The sequence below is a fragment of the Physcomitrium patens genome, chromosome 19 (genome assembly GCF_059467195.1).
Source record: "Physcomitrium patens ecotype Gransden chromosome 19, ASM5946719v1, whole genome shotgun sequence".
NCBI classification, from domain to species: domain Eukaryota; kingdom Viridiplantae; phylum Streptophyta; class Bryopsida; order Funariales; family Funariaceae; genus Physcomitrium; species Physcomitrium patens.
In genome coordinates this window covers 1,268,932-1,294,844 of record NC_143428.1, presented here as the reverse complement: position 1 = coordinate 1,294,844, position 25,913 = coordinate 1,268,932, and the positions used below count along the sequence as shown (strand labels likewise).

At 32.4% G+C, this 25,913-nt stretch overlaps 1 long non-coding RNA gene and 1 pseudogene across 2 annotated transcripts; both read right to left on the bottom strand.

Annotated features, from left to right (window-relative positions):
• Positions 1-20,872: 20,872 nt before the first annotated feature.
• LOC112272759 (ammonium transporter 3 member 2-like) lies at positions 20,873-23,086 on the bottom strand (annotated as a pseudogene). Its single transcript, XR_016498690.1, has 3 exons — positions 22,133-23,086; positions 21,721-22,006; positions 20,873-21,589 (listed from the first exon to the last, which is right to left on the bottom strand). The product of XR_016498690.1 is annotated as an ammonium transporter 3 member 2-like (transcript).
• Positions 23,087-23,871: 785 nt separating this feature from the next.
• Positions 23,872-24,915, bottom strand: LOC149987332 (uncharacterized). The gene is made up of 2 exons (XR_016498691.1): positions 24,558-24,915; positions 23,872-24,422 (listed from the first exon to the last, which is right to left on the bottom strand). It is a non-coding gene; the product is annotated as an uncharacterized LOC149987332 (long non-coding RNA).
• Between the last annotated feature and the right edge of the window lie 998 nt (positions 24,916-25,913).

The following is a 25,913-nucleotide window of genomic DNA, read 5'->3' as shown; positions in this document are numbered from 1 at the left end:
CGTTCTTTGTTGCTCAAAAGCTGCATCTCCTTCTTTTGGTACAAAATAAGAATGTCTAGACAAGGCATCGGACAAACCTTGTTATTTTCCTGGCCGATAAGTGATAATGAACTCGAATCTTGACAAAGACATAGTCCAACGAGCTTGACGACGATTCAACACACGTGTTGACATGAAATACTCGAGGTTCTTGTGATTTGTATACACAGTGACTGGACTAGAAGCGCCTTCTAGATAATGACGCCATTCTTGAAAGGAATCCACGATTGCAAGCAGTTCTTTATCGTGGATCTCATAATTGATCTCGGCTGCTGAGAATTTTCTTGAATGAAAAGCTATCGGATGAAGTTTGTCATCTGTTCCCATTTGTGACAAAACTGCACCCAAGGCAAAATCCGATGCGTCTGTTTCTATAAAAAATGCCTTGGAAAAGTCAACACGATATAAGACTGGTGCAGAGACAAACGATGTCTTCAAGGCTTCAAATGCTGCTTCCGCTTCTTGATTCCATTGGAATTTATCTTTACTAGTCAAGCGTGTAAGTGGAGCTGCAACTCGCGAAAAGTCTTTGATGAAGATCCGATAGTAATTGGTAAATCCCAAGAAACATTGGACATCTCTTACTGTCCTTGGAATCTTCCAATCCATGATTGTTTGGACTTTCTTAGAATCCATCATGAGACCATCATTTGAAATGATGTATCCTAAAAAGTCAACTTGAGTAGTGTGAAATACACACTTTTTTATCTTGGCGTACAATCCTGCATCTCTAAGTTTTTGTAATACTTGATGAACATGTATTTCATGTTCTACGACATTCTTAGAATAGATCAGGATATCGTCTAGGTAGCAAACGACAAAATTATCTAAGAATTCACGAAATACATCATTCATGAGATGTTGAAAAACAGCTGGTGCATTCGTGAGTCCAAAAGGCATGACATTATATTCAAAATGTCCGTACCTGATTCAAAACGCAGTCTTCCATTCATCTCCTTCTTTGATTCGTACTAGATTATATGCTCCTTTTAGATCTATTTTTGTATAAATCTTAGCTTGATTCAACTGGTCAAGGAGTCCTGATATCAAAGGTAATGGATACCTGTTCTTGATTGCGATCTTGTTGAGTCCTTGATAGTCAACACACATTCGCAAAGATCCATCTTTTTTCTTTACGAATAGAATTGGAGCTCTTGCTGGAGATTTTGAATGGCATATGAAATTCTTCGCTAAATTCTCGTCAATATATGTCTTGAGTTCAGCCATCTCATCTTGCGATAAACTGTAAATTGGTCCAAATGGTGGCTGAGTTCCTTCCTTGAGGTCGATTGAACAATCATATGGGCGATGCTCAGGAAGAATATCTGCATTTTTTTTCTCAAAAACGTCTTGATAATCTTGATATTGACTTGGAATGCCACTTGAAGTCTTTATGCTTTCAGAAATAGGTGCAGCATATATAGCAAAAGTTGATCCTTCTTTTGCTGTGTGTCTAGATGCTTTTGCACCTATAAGTACGGATTTTACTATACTAGACTTATAACTTTTTACTTGGTTGGTAGAACTATTAATAATGCTTTGGAAAAAGTCAAGTTTACAAGAATTCTAATCTATTCGAGGATTATATTTTTCTAGCCAGGATAAACCTAAAATAACTGGATTGGACGAGGATTTAATTATGTTAAAAGCTATGTAGCTAACATGACCATTTATTGTTACTTTTATAGGACGAGTTTCATGAGTGACTTCTCCAGAAGACAAAGGATGGCCATCAATGACTTCTATATGTACGGGTTTAGTTTTCTGTACAAAAGGTATTTTATGACTTTTAACAAATTGTTCATCTAAAAAACACGCTGAGGCTCCCGAATCTAATAAAGCAAAGGCTTTGTAATTCTTAGGTCCTAAATATAATTCTATTATAAAACAAGAAGAGGGTTCTAAGGAGAGGATAGGACCTTCATTAGGAATTGTACAAGGTTCCAGCTGCACGATCCCTATTGTAGCTAGACGAATCCGTTTTCCGACATGTTGTCTTCTTTGACCGCCGTACCCCTCATTTTATAGTTATGTTGTTTCTTTGGACAATGTTGAGCAGTGTGCTTAGGTTCTCCGCAGTATAAACATAATCCTTCTTGACGACGATAAATCTTTTCTTGCTCAGTTAGGGGTTTAAAACGTACCGCGTCAATTTGCATGTCTTCTACTTTTGAATGTACGTTTGGCAAAGATGTTGATGTTGCCATTGAATAATAACGTTGAGGTTCCCGTGTACGACTCTCGGATCGAAATTCAAAAAGTCGATTGTCACATTTTATCGCAAAATCGATTGCTTGACTCAAAGTTTGAAGATCAGGTAAGTTGAGCATCAATTTCTTTACTTCGTATTGCAATCCATAAAGAAATTGACTGATGAGTGCAGCATCATCCCACTTGATGTCAATTGCAAGTTGTCAAAATTATGAAGCATATATTGTTACTGAGCGGTTTCCTTGTCACAGAATTCGGATCTTGTTTGTTGCGACATGAGTTGCATCGTGTTCACCATACATAGATCGAAACTCCACCAAAAAAGCTTCTAAATTTTCCAATATTAGATTTCGTTGTTCAAGAAAAGACGAAAACCACGATAATGCAGAACCAGAAAGTAGAGTGCCAATAAACCTGACTTGTGATCCTGGAGTTGGATAGCTTTGCGGTTGAAGTTCAATTGTCAATTGTACTTGATTGATGAACCCTCGAAACTTTGATCTTGTACCATCAAATTTCTCGGGTAAAGCAATTCCTGGTTCTCTAGTGCTTACAGGGTGTTGTACAATTGGAGAAGGAATGTGATTTGGTGCAGATGTTGAAGCAGCTCCGATCATCTCTATATCTCCACTTTTTGCTATTCTTGTTCTTTCCTGTGTTGGTGAATTGAATTGATGCATCGCAAGCATTAACTCCCTCAATTGTTCTTGCATTTGTGCCATTGCACTCTTCATTTCAACAAGCTCTGCCACAATGATACTAAGAAGAAAAATTTGTCTGATATTGCTCAAGACAAAAGAAAAAGAAAAGACTTGATAACAAAGAAGATACTAAGAACAATATCAGTTTAGAAGTGGGTAATCCGCAAACTTCTGATACGCTTATGTCTTGTCAAGAGAAAGGGGTAATCCACTCTTACTCAAGAAAAAACAAAGCTCTGATATTGTAAGTGTACTCTTGTGAATCTATCACGGACAAGAACTCGATGAAAAAATAATTCAAACAAGTGAGCATTCACTCAAAGAGAGGTAACAAAATATATAAGTATATATATTGAAAGAGAAACTGGAATGGCTATTGCCAAAAGACAAGAAAACTAGAGACCCTTGAAACTAGACTAGAAGCAAGAAAGGAGTTGACAAGAGTGAAGAAGCCTTCACTCTTGTCTCTATATATATTATCTAACTAGAGGCTACGTGGCGACGTTCTATAGGACCTCCAATGTGTGTTGACTTTGTAGGACACATGCCTTGACTTACAAGGCAAGTTTTTCTACGTGTGGGCTATATAGTTAGCTTGATCTTCAAGCTAACAACATGTGTGGCACATGGCCAACTTGTTGACCACGTTTCTAATCCAAAAAGTCAATTAAAGACACCTATTAAGTCCAAGCAGCGTCTAGGAAGTTTCTAGGAAGCTTCTATATTAAATATTATAGAATTAACTTACTTTTATCTACTTTTACTTACTTCTACCTATTTCTATATGTAATTATTAGCTTACATGATTATGGCCATGACAGTAAGTCCAAAAGGCATGATATTATATTCAAAATGTCCATATTTGGTTCAAAATGCAATCTTCTATTCATCTCCTTCTTTAATGCATACTAGATTGTATGCTCTTCATAGATCTATTTTTCTATAGATCTTAATTTGATTCAATTGATCAAGAAATCCACATATTAAAGATAGTGGGTACTTGTTTTTAATGGCGATCTTATTGAATCTTTGATAATTAATATTTATTTGCAATGATCCATTTTTTTTCTTTACAAATAGAATTGAGGCTATTGTTAGAGATTTAGAATGGCATATGAAATTCTTGACTAGATTCTCTTTAATAAACTCCTTGAATTCGGCCAACTCATTTTGTGATAAATTATAGATTGGTCCAAATGGCAATTGTACTCCTTCTTGAAGATCAATTGAATAATTAAAGGGATGATATTCCAAAAGAGTATTTATATTTTTTTTCTCAAATACATCTTGAAAATCCTAATATTGGGTTGGAATATGACTTGAAGTCTTTACACTATTAAAAATGGGTGTGGCATAAATGGTACTAGGTGCTTCTTCTTTTGCAGCATGCAAGAAAGCTCTTGCATCTATAAACATAAATTTAATTATACTAGATTTGTGATTTTTTACTTGATTAACTACACTCTTAGTTATACTTTTAGAAAAGTGAAGAGTATAAGAAATCTAATTTATCTTAGGGCTATATTTTTTAAACTACAATAAACCTAAAATAATTGGATTAGAAGAAGATTTAATGATATTAAATACCACAAAGCTATTATAACCATTAGTTATTACTTCTATGGGAAGGATTTTGTGAGTAGCATCTCTAAAAGATAACATGCAACCATCTATAATTTCTACGTGAATAGGTTTAGTTTTCCTTAGTAAATTTATATTAATTCTTTTAGCTAATTCTTCATCTAAGAAACACATTGAAGCTCCTAAATCTAATAAGACAAAGGATTTGTAATGTATAGGTCCTAAAATAATGTTTAATGTAAAATAACGAGAGGAATCTGAGGAGAAGATAGGACCTTCATTAGGTATTGTATAAGGTTCCAACTTCACGGTCCTTATTGTATCTGGACAAACTTGTTTTTTGATATATTGTCTTCTTTGACATTTGTACTCCTTATTTTATAATTACGTTACTTCTTTGGATAATGTTGAGTAATGTGCTTAGGATCTCCATAATATAAGCATAATCCTTCCTAACGGTGACGAGTCTTTTCTTGTTGAGTAAGAGGTTTGAAACGTACCACATCAATTTGCATATCATCTACTTTTGAATGTATGTGTTGAAGAGGCATTAGTGTTGCGATTGAATCATAATAATGTTAAGATCCACTTATCTAATTCTCAGATTGAAATTCAAAAAGTTCATTGTTACAAAGTCAATTGCTTGACTCAATGTTTGAAGATCAAGTAAGTTGAGCATCAATTTATTTATCTCATATTTTAATCCATAAAAAAATTGGTTAATCAGTGCAACATCATCACACTTGATATCAATTATAAGTTGTTAAAATTATGAAGCATATAATGTTACGGACTAATTGTCTTGTCATAAAATACAGATCTTGTTGGTTGCAACATGAGTTACATCATGTTTTTCATATATGGATTGAAACTCTATTAAAAAAGCCTCTAAATTATCCAATATTAGATCTTATCATTCAAAAAAAGATGAAAACCATGATATTGCTGAACTTGAAAGAAATATACCAATAAATCTAACTTGTGATCTTGGAGTTGAATAGCTTTGGGATTGAAATTCAATCACAAGTTATACTTGATTGATAAATCTTTAACTTAGATCTTGTGCCATCAAACTTTTGAAGCAAGGCAACTCTTGGTTCTCTAATACAAAAATGATGTTCCATTATAGGAAAAGGGATATGATTAGATAAAGATGTTGAAGAAGCTCCAATCATATCTATGTCTTCACTTTGTACTATTCTTGTTATTCATTGTGGTAATAAAGTGAGTTGATGCATTACAAGAATTAATTCTCTCAATTACTCTTGTATTTGTGCCATTTTACTTTTCATTTCAAAAAGTTGTGCCATGATAATACTTAAAAAATAAATATCTAATATTGCTCAAGATAAGTAGAAGAGGGGACTTGAGAACAAAGAAGATACTAAAAATAATATTAGTTTAGAGGAGGGTAATCCGTAACTTCTAATATGCTTATATCTTATCAAGAAAAAGGGGTAATCCACTCTTAATGAAGAAAAGACAAAGTTCTAGTATTGTAAGTATATTCTTACCAATTTATTAAGGATATGAACTGAAAGAACTTGCATAAACTTAAAAAATCTATATCAAAAGAAAAGTGGCAAAATAAAAATTAAGTAGTATGTATATTAAAAGAAAAATAGAATGGCTATTGCCAAATGATTAAAAAACTAAAGACTCTTAAATCTACACTAAAACCAAGAAAAGAATTGACAAGAATGAAGAAGGCTTCACTCTTACTTTTATATTTACTATTTAACTATGAGCTACATGGTGATATTCTATAGGATCTATAATATGTGTTGACTTTGTAGGACACATGTCTTAGCTTACAAGATAAGTTTTTTACATGTGGGTGACATAGTCAGCTTGTTCTTCAAGCTACTAACATGTATGATACATGGCCAACTTGTTGACTACATTTTTAACCTAAAAAGTCACTTAAAAACATCTTTAAAGTCAAAGTAATGTCTATAAAGCTTCTAAGAAGCTTTTTTAGAAGATATTATAGAATTGACCTATTTTTATCTATTATTATTTAAATCATAAAAATATTATTAGTTTAAATGTGTATATCTGTAATACTACCTCATCTAATTACATTAGAAAATAACAATTATTATAAGGACTTGAAGAAATCAAATATCTTTTTAAGTTAAAACTAATGTTTTTTTAATATTATAGATAATCTTGCATCAAATAAAATCATTAATTTTAGTAAAATTTATATAATTTTTTCTTCTTTTATAATCAATATTTAAAATAATGCATATATATATATATATATGTGATTTATTATACAACCAATTCAAAATCATAATGCTTAAAAGCTAATAATATTCAGAGAGAAGCAGCAAGGATTTGAGTCTGTGAGGAGAATCCATCCAATTTGGGTCCAAGTTATAGAGAATAAGCTTGCTTCATACATGTTGCATTGTACATTTTCTTCAAGCATTTTTAGTCATTAATCATGTAGTATTCAATTTGAAGAAATGCACCAAAAATTATTGTCAATTTTCACAATAAGATCTTGGCCTCAGACAAAATATTAATTAATTATAATTCTAATATTCACTCTTATAGGAATTTTCATATGATTAATTTGGACTTTAATACTTCTCAACTTGGTTTTCTTCTTGTTGATATTATATTTAGCTTGTCTTAGAAAAAATAGATAGACTTAAATTATTTTAGACAAGTGCAATAATATCAATAGCAATCAATTAATTCAAGTTATCTTGAACATTGTACAAAGATTTTAGTATTCATAGACTCAAGAATGTTCTTCTATTTAATGTAGGTATGGAAAAGGTTTATGCAATGGAAAGAGCACTTGGCTTCTTCTTCATAAATTTTCATCAAGTGGATTGATGAAATCCATGACTATAGTTTTTCCTGCTTCAACCTACTTACACTTGTTCTTTTTTATTGTAGAAAACTACCTATTACTACTTGATCTTAAATACCAAGTTTATGTTGGATAATGAAGAGCACTTCGAAGAACAAATTAATGAGAAGCTTTGTATGTATAGGGAATACAACAAGGAGTAAGATTTTGGAATGGTCATTGAACCTGAATTCTTCAATAAGCACCCCAAAATTGAAAAGTGAGTCAGAAGGCTGACTACTACATTTGTATCAACTAACAAAGTTTAGATCAAATAAATCTCCTGTAGACCAAAAAATATATGTAAAATCATGATTATACTTATTGCTATATATGTGGCGATAATATTTTGAATGATATTATGTAATTAAGTATCTGAATTTTTTTTTTTTTTTTTTTTTTTTTTTTTCTTCATTTTGTACTTATTAAAAATCAGATATAGTTGAAAAAATTGATCTTGTATAGAATCAAGTTTGCCTAATGTATATAAATGGAATGATTTCAAGTTCATGAATTTGAGATTGGACAAAGTATTAAAAAGAAAAAATTACTATGGATCTCCCTCAGAAGGCATTGGCAAGCAAGCTTACCACCATGAAGTTTGAAGTTTGAGAGTAAGTGGCCATCGAAATACATGTTATAATACCAATCCAATAATTCACAAAAATTATACCATAATAGTATACAATTACAAAATCTATTGAGCACTGATGTCACGAACATACATATTTATTTTGATAATTATTTATATAATAAGAATAGGTAGAAGTAAGTTAAAGTAGATAAATATGATAATATCTTGTAAAAATCTTCTTAGAAGCTTTATAGATGCTGCTTTGCCTTTATATATGTCTATAGGTGATTGGTAGGTTAAAAACTTAACCAATAAAGAAGCCACATTTTGACATGTTGACCACTTATAATACAAGTTGGACATATGGCACACACCTAGAAAACTTGCCTTGGAAATTAGATATATGACTTGCAAGTTGGATGCGTATTAGATGGTCTTATAATATGTTGCCATATAGTTCTTAGTTAAGTAGTATATATAGAGGCAAGAGTAATGTCTTCCTCACTCTTATCAACTCCTTTCTTGTTGTTAGTCTAGTTTCAAGAGTCTTATGTTTTCTAGTCTTTGGAAATAGTATTTTTAGTTCTTCCTTGAATATATATACTTTCTTCTATTTTTCATTTTACTTTTTACACAAATTCTATGAGTTTATGTATCTTTTTTTAGTTTATGTCCTTGACAACTCGTGTTGCTGACCTGAATATAATATTACTAGAAGTAGGGACTAAGAATGGAGGGGAACTGGAATAAGAGTTGGAAATAGAAGGAATAAGAGTTGGAAATAGAAGGAGTAAGAGTTGGGAATGGAGGGATCAAGTATGAGAGCTAGGAATGGAAGGAGCAAGGATTGAGAACAAAGTAGGTTGAGATGAGAGTTGAAAATGGAGGGAATAGAGGCTAAGAATGAAGGCAATTGAGATGAGAGCTAGGAAGAAGGGGAGTTGAGACAAGTATTAGAAATGGAAGGATCAAGGATTAGAAATAAGTGGAGATTGGGAACCATTATTTTTTTAATGATGGTTAAAATAACATGGATCAATTTAATAAAAAAGTGGATCTACTTAACATTCTCTTATATGTATATATATATATATATATATATATAACTTAATATTTTAAATAATATAATTGAAAATAAAAAAATATCAAAACTATTAAAACCTAATTTCTATAAAAGATATATAAAATAATTACTAAATTTATCATATATATATTTGGCTTATTTAAGTTAAATTGAAAAAATAGAATAATTAATTATAATCTTAGTATTTTCATATTGTTTAAGTAATTTTGGATAATATATTGATATGATATGCTACTTAATATTAGTCCATGTGACCTATTGAAATATAAAATAATTTATTTTTGTTATCTTTTTATTTAAGCATTTTTAAATTAATTTAAATATTTAATAAATTAATCTAATCAATATCACAAATAGACACATAAATTGTTAAGTTACTTTTTATTATCATAATCTTTATAAGAAGTCAAATTAATCTAATTATAATTATTAAGATATAAAAACTATATAATCATTAAGGCATGATTAATAATACCAATGAATAATCAAAGGCTACAATAAATAATAATAATAATATGGAGCAATGTCTTTAGAATTTTGATTTGTATATTTTATTTTTCCTTCAAATTTTTTTAATTTTTTTTCAATTTATCCTATTTTGATTTAATTATAGTATTATAATTATTTAATGATCTATCTTCTATCTATAGAAATAAAAAAAAGAACTATCTATTTTGAGATATTTTTATTTTAAAATAAAAAATCAACTCAATATGCAACTTGTATCAAAAGAATCTTTTGACACATTTAAAGATATAAAATAAAATATAGATGGATATATTGATATCCATAGATATATTTTTTTATAGGTATTTTATTTATGATAAAGGTTGCTTCTACAATGAATTATGAGCATTAAGTTGTAATATAATCAAAACCATCAAATAATGGATGATAATCATAATTAATAAAAAAAGATATTTATTGCATAAAGAAAATCATTATGTTATCATAAGCAAACTCTACCAATGGTAATAGAGTTATCCAATCATCTTATTGGTAGTTGATGGTATACTTAAAATACTACTCCAAAACTTAGTTTATATACTCCATCTATCTATTAATTTAAGAATGAAAAGCCAAAGATAGTTTTGTGTCCACCTTTAGAATCTTAAAAAGAATTTTTAAAAATCTTAATACAAATTGAATCTTCTTATCTACTATAATATCTTTAAATAATCCATAATAAGAATAGATGTAGTCAAGAAAAATCTTAACTATTTCTTCACTAATAATAAATTTTGTATATGTCAAAAAATATGCTATTTTGATAAAATAATATAATATTATAAATATAAAATTATATAAATTTAAGATTGAAAGATCCATAATAAAAACTATAGAAACAAAAGACCATGGTTGTTCTAAAATAGGTAATGACTAAAAAACTTTATAAGGTTAATAGTGAAGAGATTTTAAACTTGAGCAAATATCACATGATTGTATAAAGTCTTTAACTTCCTTCCTTATTTGAAGCCACAAAAAATCTCTAGATATTAATTCCAATGTCTTGTTGTATCCAAAATATTTGATTGTTAGAAAGTCATAACAAGCTTGAAGAACACATAATCATTTTATTTTTGGAATATATAATTTTTCTTTAAAATAGAGTAGATTTTTCTTGAATTTAAACTTGAAAGTATCATAAGAATTAAAAAAATTATTCTTGATATTATAAATAAGAAGAACAAAGGAAATACTTGATTGAACATGCTTGACAAAGGCTAAATCAACAATCAATGTTGATTTTATTATTTAAAGATGAAAATAATTTGAATTTAAAAGAAAAAAAATTTGTTAATAAAAAATTATATTTCTTTCTTTTGATATAAGATAAAAATATCGAAAAAAGAAATTTGACAAACTTTATAATTTTTTGAATTGATAAGTAATCTTGAAATCAAATCTTGATAAAAACATGCTCCAACAAGCTTGGCAACGATTCAAAATATGTACCAACATGAAGTACTTGAGATTCTTATGATTCACATATAAAGTGACTAGACTAAAAGCACTTTTTATATAATAACATCATTTTTGAAATGAATCTACAAATTCAAGAAGTTCTTTGTTGTGGATTTCATAGTTAATTTCAACTGTTGAAAATTTTCTAGAATAAAAAGCTATTAAATAGAGCTTGTCATTTGCTTCTATTTGTAACAAAACAATACCTATAGCAAAGTTTAATGCCTTTGTTTCCATAAAAAATTCCTTAAAAAAATTGATCCAATATAAAATTAGTACAAAAATAAATGTTGTCTTCAACACTTCAAAAGATGCTTCAACTTCTTTGCTCTAGTTAAGTTTATTTTTATATATTAGATATATAAGAGGAGCCTCAACTTGAGAAAAGTTCTTGATGAAGATTTGATAATGATTGGTAAATTTCAAAAAATATTGTACATCTTTGATTATTTTTGAAATCTTCCAATTCATTCATGAGATATTAAAAAGAAATTAGTGTATTTATTCATCCAAAAATCATGATATTATATTCAAAATATCCATACATGGTTAGAAAAGCACTCTTCTATTCATCTTTTTTTTTCATATGGATTAGATTGTATGTTCTTTGTAGATCTATTTTTGTATAGATCTTTGTTTAATTGAATCAGTCAAAAAGTCTTGAAATCAAAAGTAAAGGATGCGTATTCTTAATGGTGATCTTATTAAATTTCTAATAGTCTATACACATTCATAGATATCTATCTTTTTTCTTCACAAATAAGGAAAGAGCTCCTATTGGAAATTTCAAATAGCATATAAAGTTCTTAGCTAAGTTCCTATTAATGTATTTTTTTAGTGCAGTCAATTTTTTTTGTGATAAGTTGTAGATTGGTCCAAATAGTGGTTGAGTTTTTTCTTCTAAATCAATTAAATAATCATATGATTTATGTTTTAGAAGATTATCTATGTTTTTTTTAAAATAATACCTTAAAAATCTAAATATTAGAAAAGAATATCACTTGATGTATTTTTATTTTAAAAAATAGGCATGGCATATATAACAAAAAATGATCCTTTTTTTTGTCATAGTAATGAAAACTTTTGCACCTACTATCATGGACAAAAATAAATATTTTTGTAAATACCTATATGATTAAGTAAGAATAGATAAAAGTAAACAAAAGTAGGTTAATTTTGAAAGATCTTTTAAAAAAGCTTCTTAGAAGCTTTATAGACACTACTTGACTTTACATGAGTTTGTAATTGATTGGTAGGTTAGAAACTTGGTCAACAAGTTAACCATAATTTAATAGCTTGTGGAACAAGCTAACTATGTAGTGGACATATAGAAAACTTGCCTTGTAAGTTAAAATACATGTCTTACAAAGTCAACACGTTTTAGAGATCCTATTGGATATTTTCACATAACTCCTAGCTAAGAGTATATGTGGAGATAAGAGTGAAGCCTTCTTCACTCTTCTCAATGCCTTTTTAGTCCTTAGTCTTGTCCCAAGACTTTTTAGTCTTCTTGTTTTTGACAATAGCTATTCTAATTCAATATTATATCATTTTCTAGTGATTTTCTAATTCTTTTTAGTGATACACAAGTATATTAAGGATTTTCTTTCGTTGAGATTCATATGTTTAATAATTTGATAAGAGTACTAACTTGTTGTTTCTGTCTTGTTTTAAAAGTGAGTGGATTATCTTACTTCTATTGTTATATTTTGAAGGTTGTAGACTACCCATCTTTAAGAAAAAAATCTTATTTTCTAATAATGTTCTTTTCCTTAAATAAAGTGAATTATCCCTCTTTATGAAATTTTTGATATTAGAGGTTGTGGATTACCCTCCTATAATTTAACTTTTTGAATTTGTTTGAATTGTCTATGAAAAGAAAAATTATGGATGCTACTTGCAACAGAAGTGAAAATAGATTTAAAACTATTACATATCTTCATGAATTTTTCAATATTCTAAGAATAGAAATCTTACATATTTCTAATGTAAATCATGGAAGTACAATACCTACACCTATAAAAGAAATTCAGAGTCTGTGACAAGAAGTTGTGCAATTGAAGGAAGCAAGTAGATGGACCTCATAATCGAATCATAAGTATGATGGAGAGAAGCATTAGTATGTTTGAAAAGTTTGATGGAAGAAGTTCAAAATTTTGAAGATTTTTGCAAGAAGTCAAGTTTTATCTAAAGTTGCATCATTTCCAATATCCCAATAGATTTATTCAAGTTAGATTTATATACACTCTTTCATCAAGAAGTACTTTTTCTTAGTTTGTACCTTTAATAGAAAAAGATTTGTGACTCCTTTATAATTTGAATTCATTCTTGAAAGTATTTATAGTGATATTTAGAAAAAGAGATTGAAAAAGAATAGCAGAGACCAAAATTTTATCTTTACGATAAGGATCATGGCTAGCTACTATATATGTTGCAGAATTTCAAAACCTCACTTGTGACATTGACTAGAATCACAAAGCCCTTATCAATCAATTTTGATATGAGTTGAAGGATAATGTTAAAGACTTATTATTGACAATGCGAAAGACAAAATCTTTGAAACAATTTATTGCTCAAGCCATTACATATGACAATCAATTATTTGAAAGAGATTAAGAACAAAGATACGGTTGGAGAGGAAAAAATCAAAAAATAATGGTAGCTCTAAGTTTTCAAAAACTTATTTATGAAGGCTAGAACTAATATAAATTGATATGATTCATTTTGAATTCATAACAAAGCATAAAAAGAGTCGACAACATCAAGAGAGCTTATGCTTATATTGTAGAGAAGCTAAACATACTACTCAACAATGTCCAAAGAAATAACGCAATTATATAATAAGAAGTACAATTGCCAAAGAAGACAATGTATTGAAAAACGAGTTGCTCTAACTACAATAGAGACTATGCGGTTAGAATCATGTGTAATATTCAGTAAAGGTCCTATTCTCTCCTCAAATCCCTCACCTTATTTTTACAATAGAAGTCTGTTTAGGACCAAAAAATCATAAAGTCTTAACCTTATTGGATTTAGGAGCCTTAGCCTATTTTATAGATAAAGGCTTTGTTAAAAAATAAGATATATCCTTATTTAAGAAAATCAAAGCTATGCATGTAGAAGTAATAGATAGACGTTAGTTGTCTTTTGGTGATGTTACACATGAAATTATTCTTGTAGAAGTAGCAACTAGTGGTCACAATAATTTAATAATATTTAATATAATTAAATCTCTATCTACCTTAATTATTTTAAGATTATTGTGGTTAGAAAGATATAATCTTTAAATAGTTTGGATTTCTTGCAATCTTAATTTTTCTCATAATTTAGTCCAAGGTCCTGCTAGGCAAATAAAAATCCATAAGTTTAATACATCTAAATTCTTGTTAGTAGGTGCAAGAGCTTTCATGCATGTTGTAAATGAAGAGAAATCTTTTGTTATATATGTCCCATCCATTGTTAATGGTGAGAAGATATCAAGTAATATTCCTAGCTTATATCAAGTTTTTTAAAATATATATTTTTAAAAAAAAATATAGATATTTTTTTAGAGCATCATCCATATGATTGTTCCATCAATCTTCAAGAAAGAACTCAACTACCATTTGAACCAATCTATGGTCTATCACAAAATGAATTTGTTGCACTCAAAGAATACATTGATGAGAACTTGGCTAAGAACTTAATATGCTATTTTAAATCTCCAATCAACACTCCTATTTTATTTGGGAAGGAAAAAGATAGATCTTTGTAGATTTAAGTCGATTATTGAGGACTTAACAAGAACACCATTAAAAATAGGTATTTTCTATCTTTGATTTCATGACTTTTTTATCAATTAAATCAAGCAAAGATCTATACAAAAATAGATCTATGTGGAGCATATAATCTGGTCTATATCAAAGAAGGAGATAAATAGAAGATTGCTTTTTGAACTAAATATGGACATTTTGAATATAATATCATACCTTTTGGATTCAAAAATGCACTAGCTGGTTTTCAAAATCTAATAAATGATGTCTTTTATGAGTTTCTTGATGATTTTGTCATTTTTTATTTGGACAATATTCTAATTTATTCTAAGAATACAAAAGAGCATGAAATTCATGTTTGTCATTTGTTACAAAAACTAAGAGATGCATGATTATATGCAAAGATAGAAAAGTGTGTATTCCATACTACTTAAGTTGACTTTTTGAGATATATCATTTTCAATGAAAGTCTTATGATAGATCTAAAGAAGGTACAAACTATCATACATTGAAAGATAACAAAATTAATAAGAGATGTATAATATTTTTTGAGCTTTGCTAATTAATACCAAATATTTATGAAGAATTTTTTTCAATTGTAGCTCCACTTATACATTTGACTTGTAAAGACAAACTTGAGTGGAATAAAGAAGTTAAAACATCATTTATTGTTGTGAAGAAAGAATTTACTTTAGCACCAATTTTGTATTGTTTTGACTTTTCTAAAGAATTTTTTATGGAAATAGATATATCTGACTTTGCATTGAATGCAGAATTGTCACAAATGGGAACAAATGACAAATTTCATCTAGTCACTTTTCATTCTAAGAAATTTTTAGGAACCGAGATTAACTATAAGATCCACAATAAAGAACTTCTTGTAATTTTTAATTCATTTTAAGAATAGAGTCATTATATAAAAGATGCTTCAAATTTAGTCATAATATATAAAGATCATAAGAACCTCAAGTACTTCATATTCGCACATATTTTGAATCATCACCAAGCTCGTTGGAACATGTCATTATCAAGATTTGATTTCAAGATCACATATCAATCTAAAAAATAACAAGATTTATCATATGCTCTTTCTAGACACTCTTATCTTGCACCAAAAGAAGAAGATGTATCTTTTGATCAACAAAGAACAATCATCTTGAAGCTAAAGCATTTTCATCTTTAAGAAATGAAATTAACATTGACTATTCATTTGACCTTTATCAAACAAATTCAATCATATATGTCCTCTCATTCTTTTGTTCATGATATCATGAATCTTTTTACTAAGTCTCATGATGTTTCAAAGTTTGAATTCAAGAATAACCTACTCTATTTTGAAGGATGCTTATATGTTCTAGAAAGAGAAGCACGTTTACGTATTTTTCAAGTATGTCACAACTTTCTAATAGTATAATATTTTTTATACAATAAGACTTTAGAGCTTGTATGTAAAGATTTTTAGTGGCCCTAAATGTAGAAGGCGGTAAAAGCCTTTGTCCAATCATGTGATGTTTTTTCAAGATTAAAAACTCCTTGTCATGAATCTTATGGACTTTTCCAACCATTGCATATATCCGAACAACTATGGTCTTCTATTTCTATGGATTTTATTACAAATCTTCCAAGTTTAAGTTTATGTGGCTCTATATTTGTAATTTTAGATCACTTCACCAAAATGGCATATTTTGTATAATGTAGAAGATCTATTTCAAGTAAAGAAATAACTAAGCTTTTCATTGATAGTATCTATCACTATCATGAATTGCTAAAGGATAACATATTAAATAGAAAGACTCAATTTGTATCAAGATTTTGGAGAACCTTTTTTAAAATTTTAAAGATAGATATAAAACTTTCTTTGACTTTTCATCTTCAAATTGATAGGCAAACAAAATGGATGAATCAAGTTCTGAAGCAATATTTGAGGTGTACTATCAAAAATCATCAAGATGATTGAACTACTCTTTTATCATTGGCAGAGTTTGCATACAATCATTTGATACATTCTTCTACTATATAAATATCTTTCTTTGCAAATTATAATTATCATCCATAACTTGATATTTTTTTTTACTTTTTAAAAGTTGATAATCTTGTAGTGGAAGATTTAATAAATTGTTTATTAGAGCTTTATGGAATAATGAAGACACAATTAATGGAAGCTCAAGAACGACAAAAGATCAATGTGGATGTCTATTGCAAGGAACAAACACAATTCAATGTGGGTGATAAGGTATGATTACTTTGTCGCAATATCAAGACTACTTGTCTTTTTGATAAGTTGGACTATTATAGGTTGGGACCTTTTTATATTTATAAACAAATCAATTCTGGTTCTTATCAAATATATCAATCGAAGTCTATGAAGATCCACCCTATATTTCACATATTTTTTTTTGAGCTGTATAAAAAATTGAATATCTCAAGAAGAAGACAAATGCCACCTCTTCTTGTAGAAGTAGATAATAATCAAGAATTTGAAATAGAAGAAGTATTAGATTCAAAGTAGCTCCAAAATAGATTGGAATATCTTGTTCATTAGTATGGATATGATATTAATGAATGCACATGGGAGCCAAGAAATAATCTTGTAAATGTAGCAAAGAGAATTGAAGCTTTTAATCAATGACATCCATCATAAGTAAGATGAAGAATAGTAAATTTTTTTTATAAAAGAAACAAGATCAAAGGAAGATATCACTCTATCTTCTATCCTTCTTTGTAGCTTCTATGTAATTAAGGAGATGAAGAATCAACAACCAACAAATTCAACTCAAAAAAATTTATTTGTGGACTTATTAGATAAGAGATTATGATTATCACAACCTTTAAGATGACAAAATCGAGATGAAGATCCTCAAGAATAATATGTCCTTCCTCAAATAGATGGCAAGTTACAACATATTTGGTATCACAATCTTAGAAGAGACTTCTAATATTATTAGAGTTTTTATTAGAGGTAAGAAAAACTCTTGATAATATTCCAAATATTCTATTTGAAAGAAGTTATGAAGGCCTTAAGAATGATCAAATAATAGGGTGGTCTTTTGACCTTGGTATGAGATACTATTGATGGCTGAGATGGCCTATCAACCATCTTCAAAGAGAACAAAGATTGGAATATGTAGCAAATATAATTTGTTGCATCTTGAATTTCCTCAACATATGAAGACCGCTCCTTGTGGAACTCGTTCCTAGAAGAGGGGGTAATGTCATGGACATATATAGGTATTCTAATAAATAGTTATATAATTAGGTAAGAATAGATAAAAATGAATAAAAATAAGTTATTTTCATAAGATCTTTTATAAAAGCTTCCAAGAAGCTTTATAGACATTGCTTAACTTTACATGTATTTTGTAGTTGATTGATAGGTTAGAAACTTGATTAACAAGTTAACTACATGTTGGTAGTTTGTAGAAGAAGCTCACTATGTGGCACACATGTAGAAAAATTGCCTTATAAATTAATATATATGTCTTGCAAAGTCAACACGTTTAGGAGGTCTTATAGGATATCACTACATAGCTCTTAGTTAAGACTATGTATGAAGACAAGAGTGAAGCCTTCTTCACTCTTGTCAATGCCTTATTAGGCCTTAGTCTTGTTTTAAGACTTTTTTTTGGCAATAGCCATTCTAATTCAATATTACATCATCTTTGAGTGATTTTTTAGTTCTTTTTAGTGATGCACTATTATATTAAGGATTTTCTTTTGTCAAGTTTCATGTCCTTGATACCTACTAGTAATAGTTTAGATGAACTAAGCTTATGTACTTCTATTTGACTAATGGAATTTTGGATGAAACTATAAGAAAAATCAAGATTATAAGAAATTCAATCTATTTGGAAATTATATTTTTTTAACCAAGATAACCTTAAAATAATGAAATTAAATAGAAATCTTATTACATTCAATACTACTATGCTATTATGATCTTTAATTGCTACATCTAAAAGAACAGTCTCATAGGTAACACATCTAAAAGACAACAAATGACCATCTATGACTTCTACATGCATGAATTTAGTTTTTTTGACTAACAATATCTATTATTTTTTGACAAAGTCTTTATCTTTGTTTTTGTTTGAACAAAAATAATTAATTTTAATTATTATTTTTCTTATTTTATTATTATATTTAAAAACAAAAATATATATGGATTTTTAAAATAAAAGTATTTACATATAATCAAAAAATTCTTTAATTTATCTATTTTTATTCCAATTATATAAAACTTTGGTTTTTATATTATACTTTAATTTTATTTTTTTACAACTAAAATCTTACAATTTTTACTATAATAATATATCTCAAGGAAAAATTAACACTTAATAATAAAAAATTAGAATAAATAAATATTTTTATAGTATAAAAATTTAATTTTAAAAGTTTGACATAGGTACTTTTATTTTTAACTCTCAACTTTCTCTAAAGTTTCAGCTAAAGAAAATCTCAACTAGTAAAGAATTTTTTCCTCACTAAGAATCATTTATAACTTACTTTGAGAATAACCAAAAAGTTGCTATTTATGTCAAACTTGGTTGCATGGAAATGTCCTTCCTTGGAGTCCAAAGCTTTCCCGATTTCCTACTTCTCAACTACATTCAATTAGCTGTTGCATACAATACCGTGACAATGCTAGCCCATGCACGTCAAATTGTCTTTACTTCTCTTAATTTTGCCTGTCCCAACTTAACCCTAAAAGAACTCTCCTACAAGGATTATTTGAAAATTAAAAACTCGAATATCCTAAACTAGTATGGTAGTACAAGTTCCAAAACTTCATCAATTTAGACAGGATTATTAAAATGGTCTGGTGCGGGGAGCAATTTTCTGTTCATCTGGTACCATCAGGTACAAGCTGGGTACTTATTCCGCTGCTGTCGTGGGTGATAGATGTTGTGCCTTGTATGTGCAATTGGAATCTATGCCTCCGGCATTTCCCACGAAGATTGTATAGCTATCAATAGATCACTAAATCCAGGTCAGTAATATCTAACCCTGATAGGAAACCCACAGTCCAATAAACAATACCCGAAGTATTGTGCCCTTTATTCAATCCTCCGCGACGACGAGTCAAATATATCCTTCCTTGGTCATATTCAGGGATCGTAGTGACTATCTGAGACGTACTGAATGTGTACTTCATCCCGAACAGCTAAACAGTAGTGCAAAGTAGGAGCAGAGGGATTTGAGAAACAAATACCTTTCCAACACCTTTTTTCGATGTGCTGCCAACTCGTGAAACACTTCTCTGGACTGTCGAATGAAGCATTGGCTTTGAACTGTTATTAATTTTTTGTCTCCGCTGGGTCTTAGATCCTAAACCAGATTTTGGTGTTTTGATACCTAGTGATGCACCCTGCACTATTTACCTCATATTCACGGCTGAGCTCCGAATGAAGTCGAAAAAATTACACACACGTTTGAATGTGTGTAATTCATATGATTGAATGCAAGGAGAAGCGAAGGCTCGCTTTGTAACTTCGGAACAGATCCAGAAGAACGCTCTTCTGCGCTCGGAAGTTAAAAAGTGGACTCTAGACGTTTGAATAGCACATCAATCACGACAACGGTATATGACAACGATGATCTTGACTTTGAGAAGATTTCTAAAACCACTTCTAAAACCACTTCTCAAACCCGGGTTTTAGAAATGGTTCCGAAAAATTCACCAAGAAATGGTACAGTGGTGCTTACAATTTATTGAGGAATAATACACATGTTGGCTTAGGATGAAGGATTCATGTGAACAGTCAGTTCTTTCTCAAAAAGCTGTTCACCTTGTGCTAGTACTGTAACTCTACATTACACTTAAAACGACTTTGACTACGAATTATTATGGTGGACAAACCAAGGCGTCACCTGTATCTATTTTCAACGAACTAGAGTATTGTTGCTCTGTTTCAAGGAAATATGATTAAAAAAACCTCAATTCCTGCAGGCACGGTTTATGTCATGACTACCAAAGCTGTAACATTAATTCATTTGACCAACAACACACATTCGGCTCATCCTAAATCTCAACCACAAATGCTAAACTGCAGATGTCCAGGACCTCCGTAAAGCAATCGAAAAAATCAAACACACGTATAAACCTTGCGTTCATAGTAGGATTATTACATACATTTCTTGACAAAGCCTTTCCCCCGGATACGACTAGTAAATTTTACAAGAAAAATCTATAAACACGCCAGACTATGACGTGTGAAATATTTATGAGCGTGTTGGCTTTCTTTTCATGTTAGTCGCACTGGCACTATCAGTCCAAACGACTACATTAGAGCGTGACCGTTGGGTGTCTCTGATCATCACCCATGCCGTTGTTTGCGATGTCTGCGTCCAAAGCACCATGTTTCGACAAATCGAACTTCTCGCCATCTCCCCAAAGGGCACATGCCTCCTCGCCATGTTCAGCGTCGTCTCCAACAAGAAGGTGTTCGGCTGTCATGCGGAGCGGAATCACAAGCTTAATGACATTTAGGATAATGCAAGTGATTACCACGTTCCATGCTATGACGAATAGAGCGCCTGTGATCTGCTTCCCGAACTGTGTGCCACCAATACCACCGTAAAAAGCACCTCTCTCGTCCAAGACGGGGAGGAAGTAGTTGCAGAGGGTGGGCTCAGCGAAGCATCCAACCAAGAGACCCCCCACCAACCCAGCGACTGCATGGGTATGGAACACTCCCAACGTATCGTCCACATTCTGAAGCATGCTAGATCTCTTATGTACCACCATCATCGTAAACCAGGGCACCGATCCGGCGAAAATACCCATTACTAGCGCCGCCCAACCCTGTACGAGACCTGAGTGATTGCATTGAAAGTAACAATGTCAGAAATGAGCAGGAGTTCGAATGCAATTGGCACAACGTCAACATGGAGGATGAGATCAAACTTTCTGTTCTGGTGCGTCAAGAGAGACTTAGGTTGGTCACCTGCAGCGGGAGTAATGACAACAAGGCCCGTGATCATTCCCTGAACCGCACCGATCACTGAAGGCTTGCCGAAGACAAGCACATCCAAGCACGTCCATACCAATAGGCTTGTGGCGGCGCACACATTGGTGTTCATGACAGCAATAGAGGCAACTTAGTTTGCTGCTAGCGCAGCTCCTCCGTTGAACCCAGCCCATCCCATCCATAGCAGACCCGCCCCAGCAAGCATGAGCAAGACGTTGTTAGGAGGGAAACGCTCTATATCCTTAGTCAGCCTCGGCCCAACCTGTACAATTGAGCACAGTTAGGCACGTAAACAAACCTCTAAGAAAGTTTTATGCAGTGTACACAACTCGACCACGACGATGCCTAACTGTAGCATGCTTTGAGGTGTATATTACAAAATTTATACCCAATAAGCAGCTACAAATCCGGCGACGCCAGATGAGAGATGAATTACGTAGCCCCCAGCGTAGTCGATGACTCCCCATTGCCATAAAAATCCGCCACCCCACAGGCTGAAAGCGCCAACCGTGTACGAGAAGGTCAACCAAAGTGGGACGAACAACATCCACGCGCGGAAGCTCATGCGTCCTTAAACAGATCCTGCCAACAAAACTAGCGTAATAGCCGCGAAGACGAACTGAAAGTACACGAGCGAGGCCATAGGAAAGAACGGCGTTAAAGTTGCCGTTTCGAGAGAGCCATCTTTATGGAAATGGGCGCTCGAGGGGACATCAGCCTGCGATAGCAAATACTTGTAGCTCAGCGTCGTCCCCGCCTTCCCCCACATCGGGATGAGCTTCTCCCCAAAGGACATCTTGTATGCCCATCCTACCCAACACAGCAACACGGCAGCGAAGGCGTAGAACGCCATGAAAGCGGAGTTCACTGCCCATTTCTTCTTTACAATGCTGCCGTAAAGGATAACCAGCGCAGGTACGCTCTGCATTCCGACCAGTGTGCTCGCCGTCATTTCCCAGGCATTGTCACCTTTGTTCAGCCAGTCCGGACTCACACCGCCGGCTTGGTTGTACGCCGATGGGATTGTCGGCGCTGCGTTGTCCATGATAAGACCGCCTTCTTATATTCTTTCTTGACAACCTCCTATTCGATGACTACAGGTGGGTGGCTATTGATTGATCTTTTAACCTCCTACATGATAGATTCAAGTACAATGTGAGATCGTTCTGAAGTCTGCACATTGTCTTCAGGACACGCAGAAGAAGACCGTAACGAAGCGGAACCGAGAAGGGGTTAGTATAAATTGAAATTTGAGCACAGCAAGAATCAAAATTTGAAGCTTGACATAACAGGTGTTACTAGAGCGAGTAACCTGGTCAAAAAATAAATGGAACATATAATGCTTTAGTCAGTGATGATTAAAATTTCGACGATACGAGCTTCCAAGATGAATGGTCGATAGAAAGTTAGTGTGGTACTGTTATGACCACACTCGTGATACCGCTTTGAGGTTCCAGTATATCACAGTTCCTATGGAAATGTGTTTAGACGAGAGAAAAAATTGGTAGGATATTAGTTGAGGTTCTTCACAACGGGCTGAAAGCTTTGACCGTGACAACTTTCAGAAGTGAGTCCGAGCTAGAAGATCCTCACCGCAGAGTCTACACAAAAGAAGCATCACCACATCCATTGAGCAGTATCAGTGCTTCCCTCTAGACAAAATACACGACCTAGGAGTGTCAGGGTGCAACCATATGTCAGGAGACAAGGACCTCAAGACCTCCAAATGGACGAGCCTCTTTGTTGCGAGGGTGCAACAAAGGCAACACTAGCTTGAAAACTCTGGCTGTAAATTAAACACATATAAACAGCTCAGGGTACTGGCATCCATGATACGCCCGGTCCTAATCAGCAAGTGCTCCAAGTTACTACCCGGGCTATGGAAACCCACATAAGTGGCGCCAACTTGCAACAATCGAAAGACAAAGTGCGACTCGCCAACATTCTCTAAAATTCCAGAACTAGCAACCCTGTAATTTTCGCATCCGTCACTGTAGTTCCCCTGTGGCTGACTAGTCCCCAGCAATTGGCACCCACGAATGCAGGAATCTTTGGACAAAGCGACTGTTGCCCATAAACTCATATTCCAAAAGAGGACGATACCTTCCAACAATCTTGGATCGGGCATTTCCAGCGCCGGAATCCACAGAACAGGGGTGGAATCCTTGCTAGTTCTTTGTCTCAACTCTTTATTTACTTTTTTGTTCTTTGAAACATTGCTATCAACGAGGCGGTTTACATTCGGGCAGAGATCACCCTGTTCCTCCTGAAGAAGTATACTTAGATCCTAGTTGGACAGCTAAGTCAGAACACGGTGGGAAGGGGTTTCAGAGGATCTGGGAGCCTCGTCCTATATAGAACATATTGTCGAGGGTCCAAATGCAACCCGAACTTGGACTTCAAACCATCATGCATTTATGGAGATTTCGTGATGGCCTTCAAAGATCAGATCAAGCATATTGAACAGTCCTCCACATCGTTTCGAAGACATGTGCCGAGACCATGTTGTAATGTTAAACTCGATGGATTCAGCGCATGCAGCAACGTAAATCCATCGAGTTCGCATTCAAGTACCAGTAATTAGGGGCCATACCATCTCAATGGGGTTGTACCCACTCGGCCACAACCTCAAGTGCCTCGTACATCTTGAACTTGGACATTCAGAAACCTGAATGAATCTGAAGGTAAGCTTAAATTAGCACACGATTATCAACGTTGACGAATCAGGATCGATACGATTACGCCGTCGATGACGGCAAAAGCAAGCTCGCGAGTTGCTTCTGAGGCAAGCCGAGGTACTAATATCAGCTTACCGTGTCTGTTCGACTGGTGTGGTAGAGAGAATCCAAATTCGGATTGCACGCCAAGGAATTTCCAGCTTTTTCACTCCCGATTCGTGATGCAAAGTGCGATTCGGGGTGGAAGGGAGGGAGGTTTGTGTCAGTGGAATCGATTCAGGCTGCGCGACGAATTGTCGCGGATGGGATGGCTGCGTTGGTTGACGGGATTTGTTCCTCTGGGAGGCGGTATTGGAACCCTTGAGACGTCACGTAGCTAATACACCTGTCCCCTGTTACACAGTTGTATGTAACAGTCACACCCCCGTCGAGGAGTCGTAGCAGCATCTTCTGTCAGTCTCACCCACGAAACATTCATGGCAAAGTAGTACATCTGTCCACTTGCACAGAACAATCAGATCTTGTTTGCGTGAAAAACCGAAGTGGGCAACACATCATCAGGAAAAAGCACAATCTATCAGACTACAGCATGAACATTCCTTGCCGAACAAATGTTAGAATATACTTGGAAAAACCCAGACCATATGCGATTTTACCACCTCATTTATCGGCAGGGAGTCATCGTTCACCTCGGGAAGTTGCTCAAGATAAAAGGTCCTCAAGTTCAAGGATTGTTGGTCATGACATGCTACGGAGGAAAACACTTGTGGAATGAAAGTTTAGAATCGAAAGTAGGGAGCCGAAAGATTGAAGCATATGTGACGAAGCAATGCAGGTGTGAGAAGTGTGCATGCAGGTCTTCATATTTACAAAGAAACCTCTCGTTGTGACAGACATTGCAGTTGTGAAAGACATTTCATGTTGGAGGACTAAAATGTTGCAGTATTTTGGGACTGGGGTGTTGGTTTGATGTTGATTTATGGGCGTAAGTGGCGTGTGTGGAGGGTTGGTGACGCTTGTTCTTGTAGGTGTTTGCATGAGAGAAAAAGGTAGAAACCAGTACATATTAGTAAATATTTTACGATATTCTTTCTTTTCATTTTTTTCTTTCTTTAATCTTAATTGTTTTATGAGATTTAATCAAATTTTACAAAGAGTGTGTTATGGATTAAAATGAAAATAGTAGGCTCTTAGTTATTATAGCTACGTAATTATTACTATTTTCTGTATAAATGTCAATAGATATATATATATATATATATATATATATGTGTGTGTGTGTGTGTGTGTTTGTTTTTATTGCAATTCATTAGAAGAAAATAGTAATAATTTCAAGATTGGAACAATTTGATTATCCAATTCTAATCTTGGATAATAAAGATTATTGGATAACAATTCTTAGTATTCTAATAATAAACAATTATAGTATTGTAAAGAAGGATTGGAACAATTTATTTCATCTCATACAATTATCATTTTAAACAGAATGTT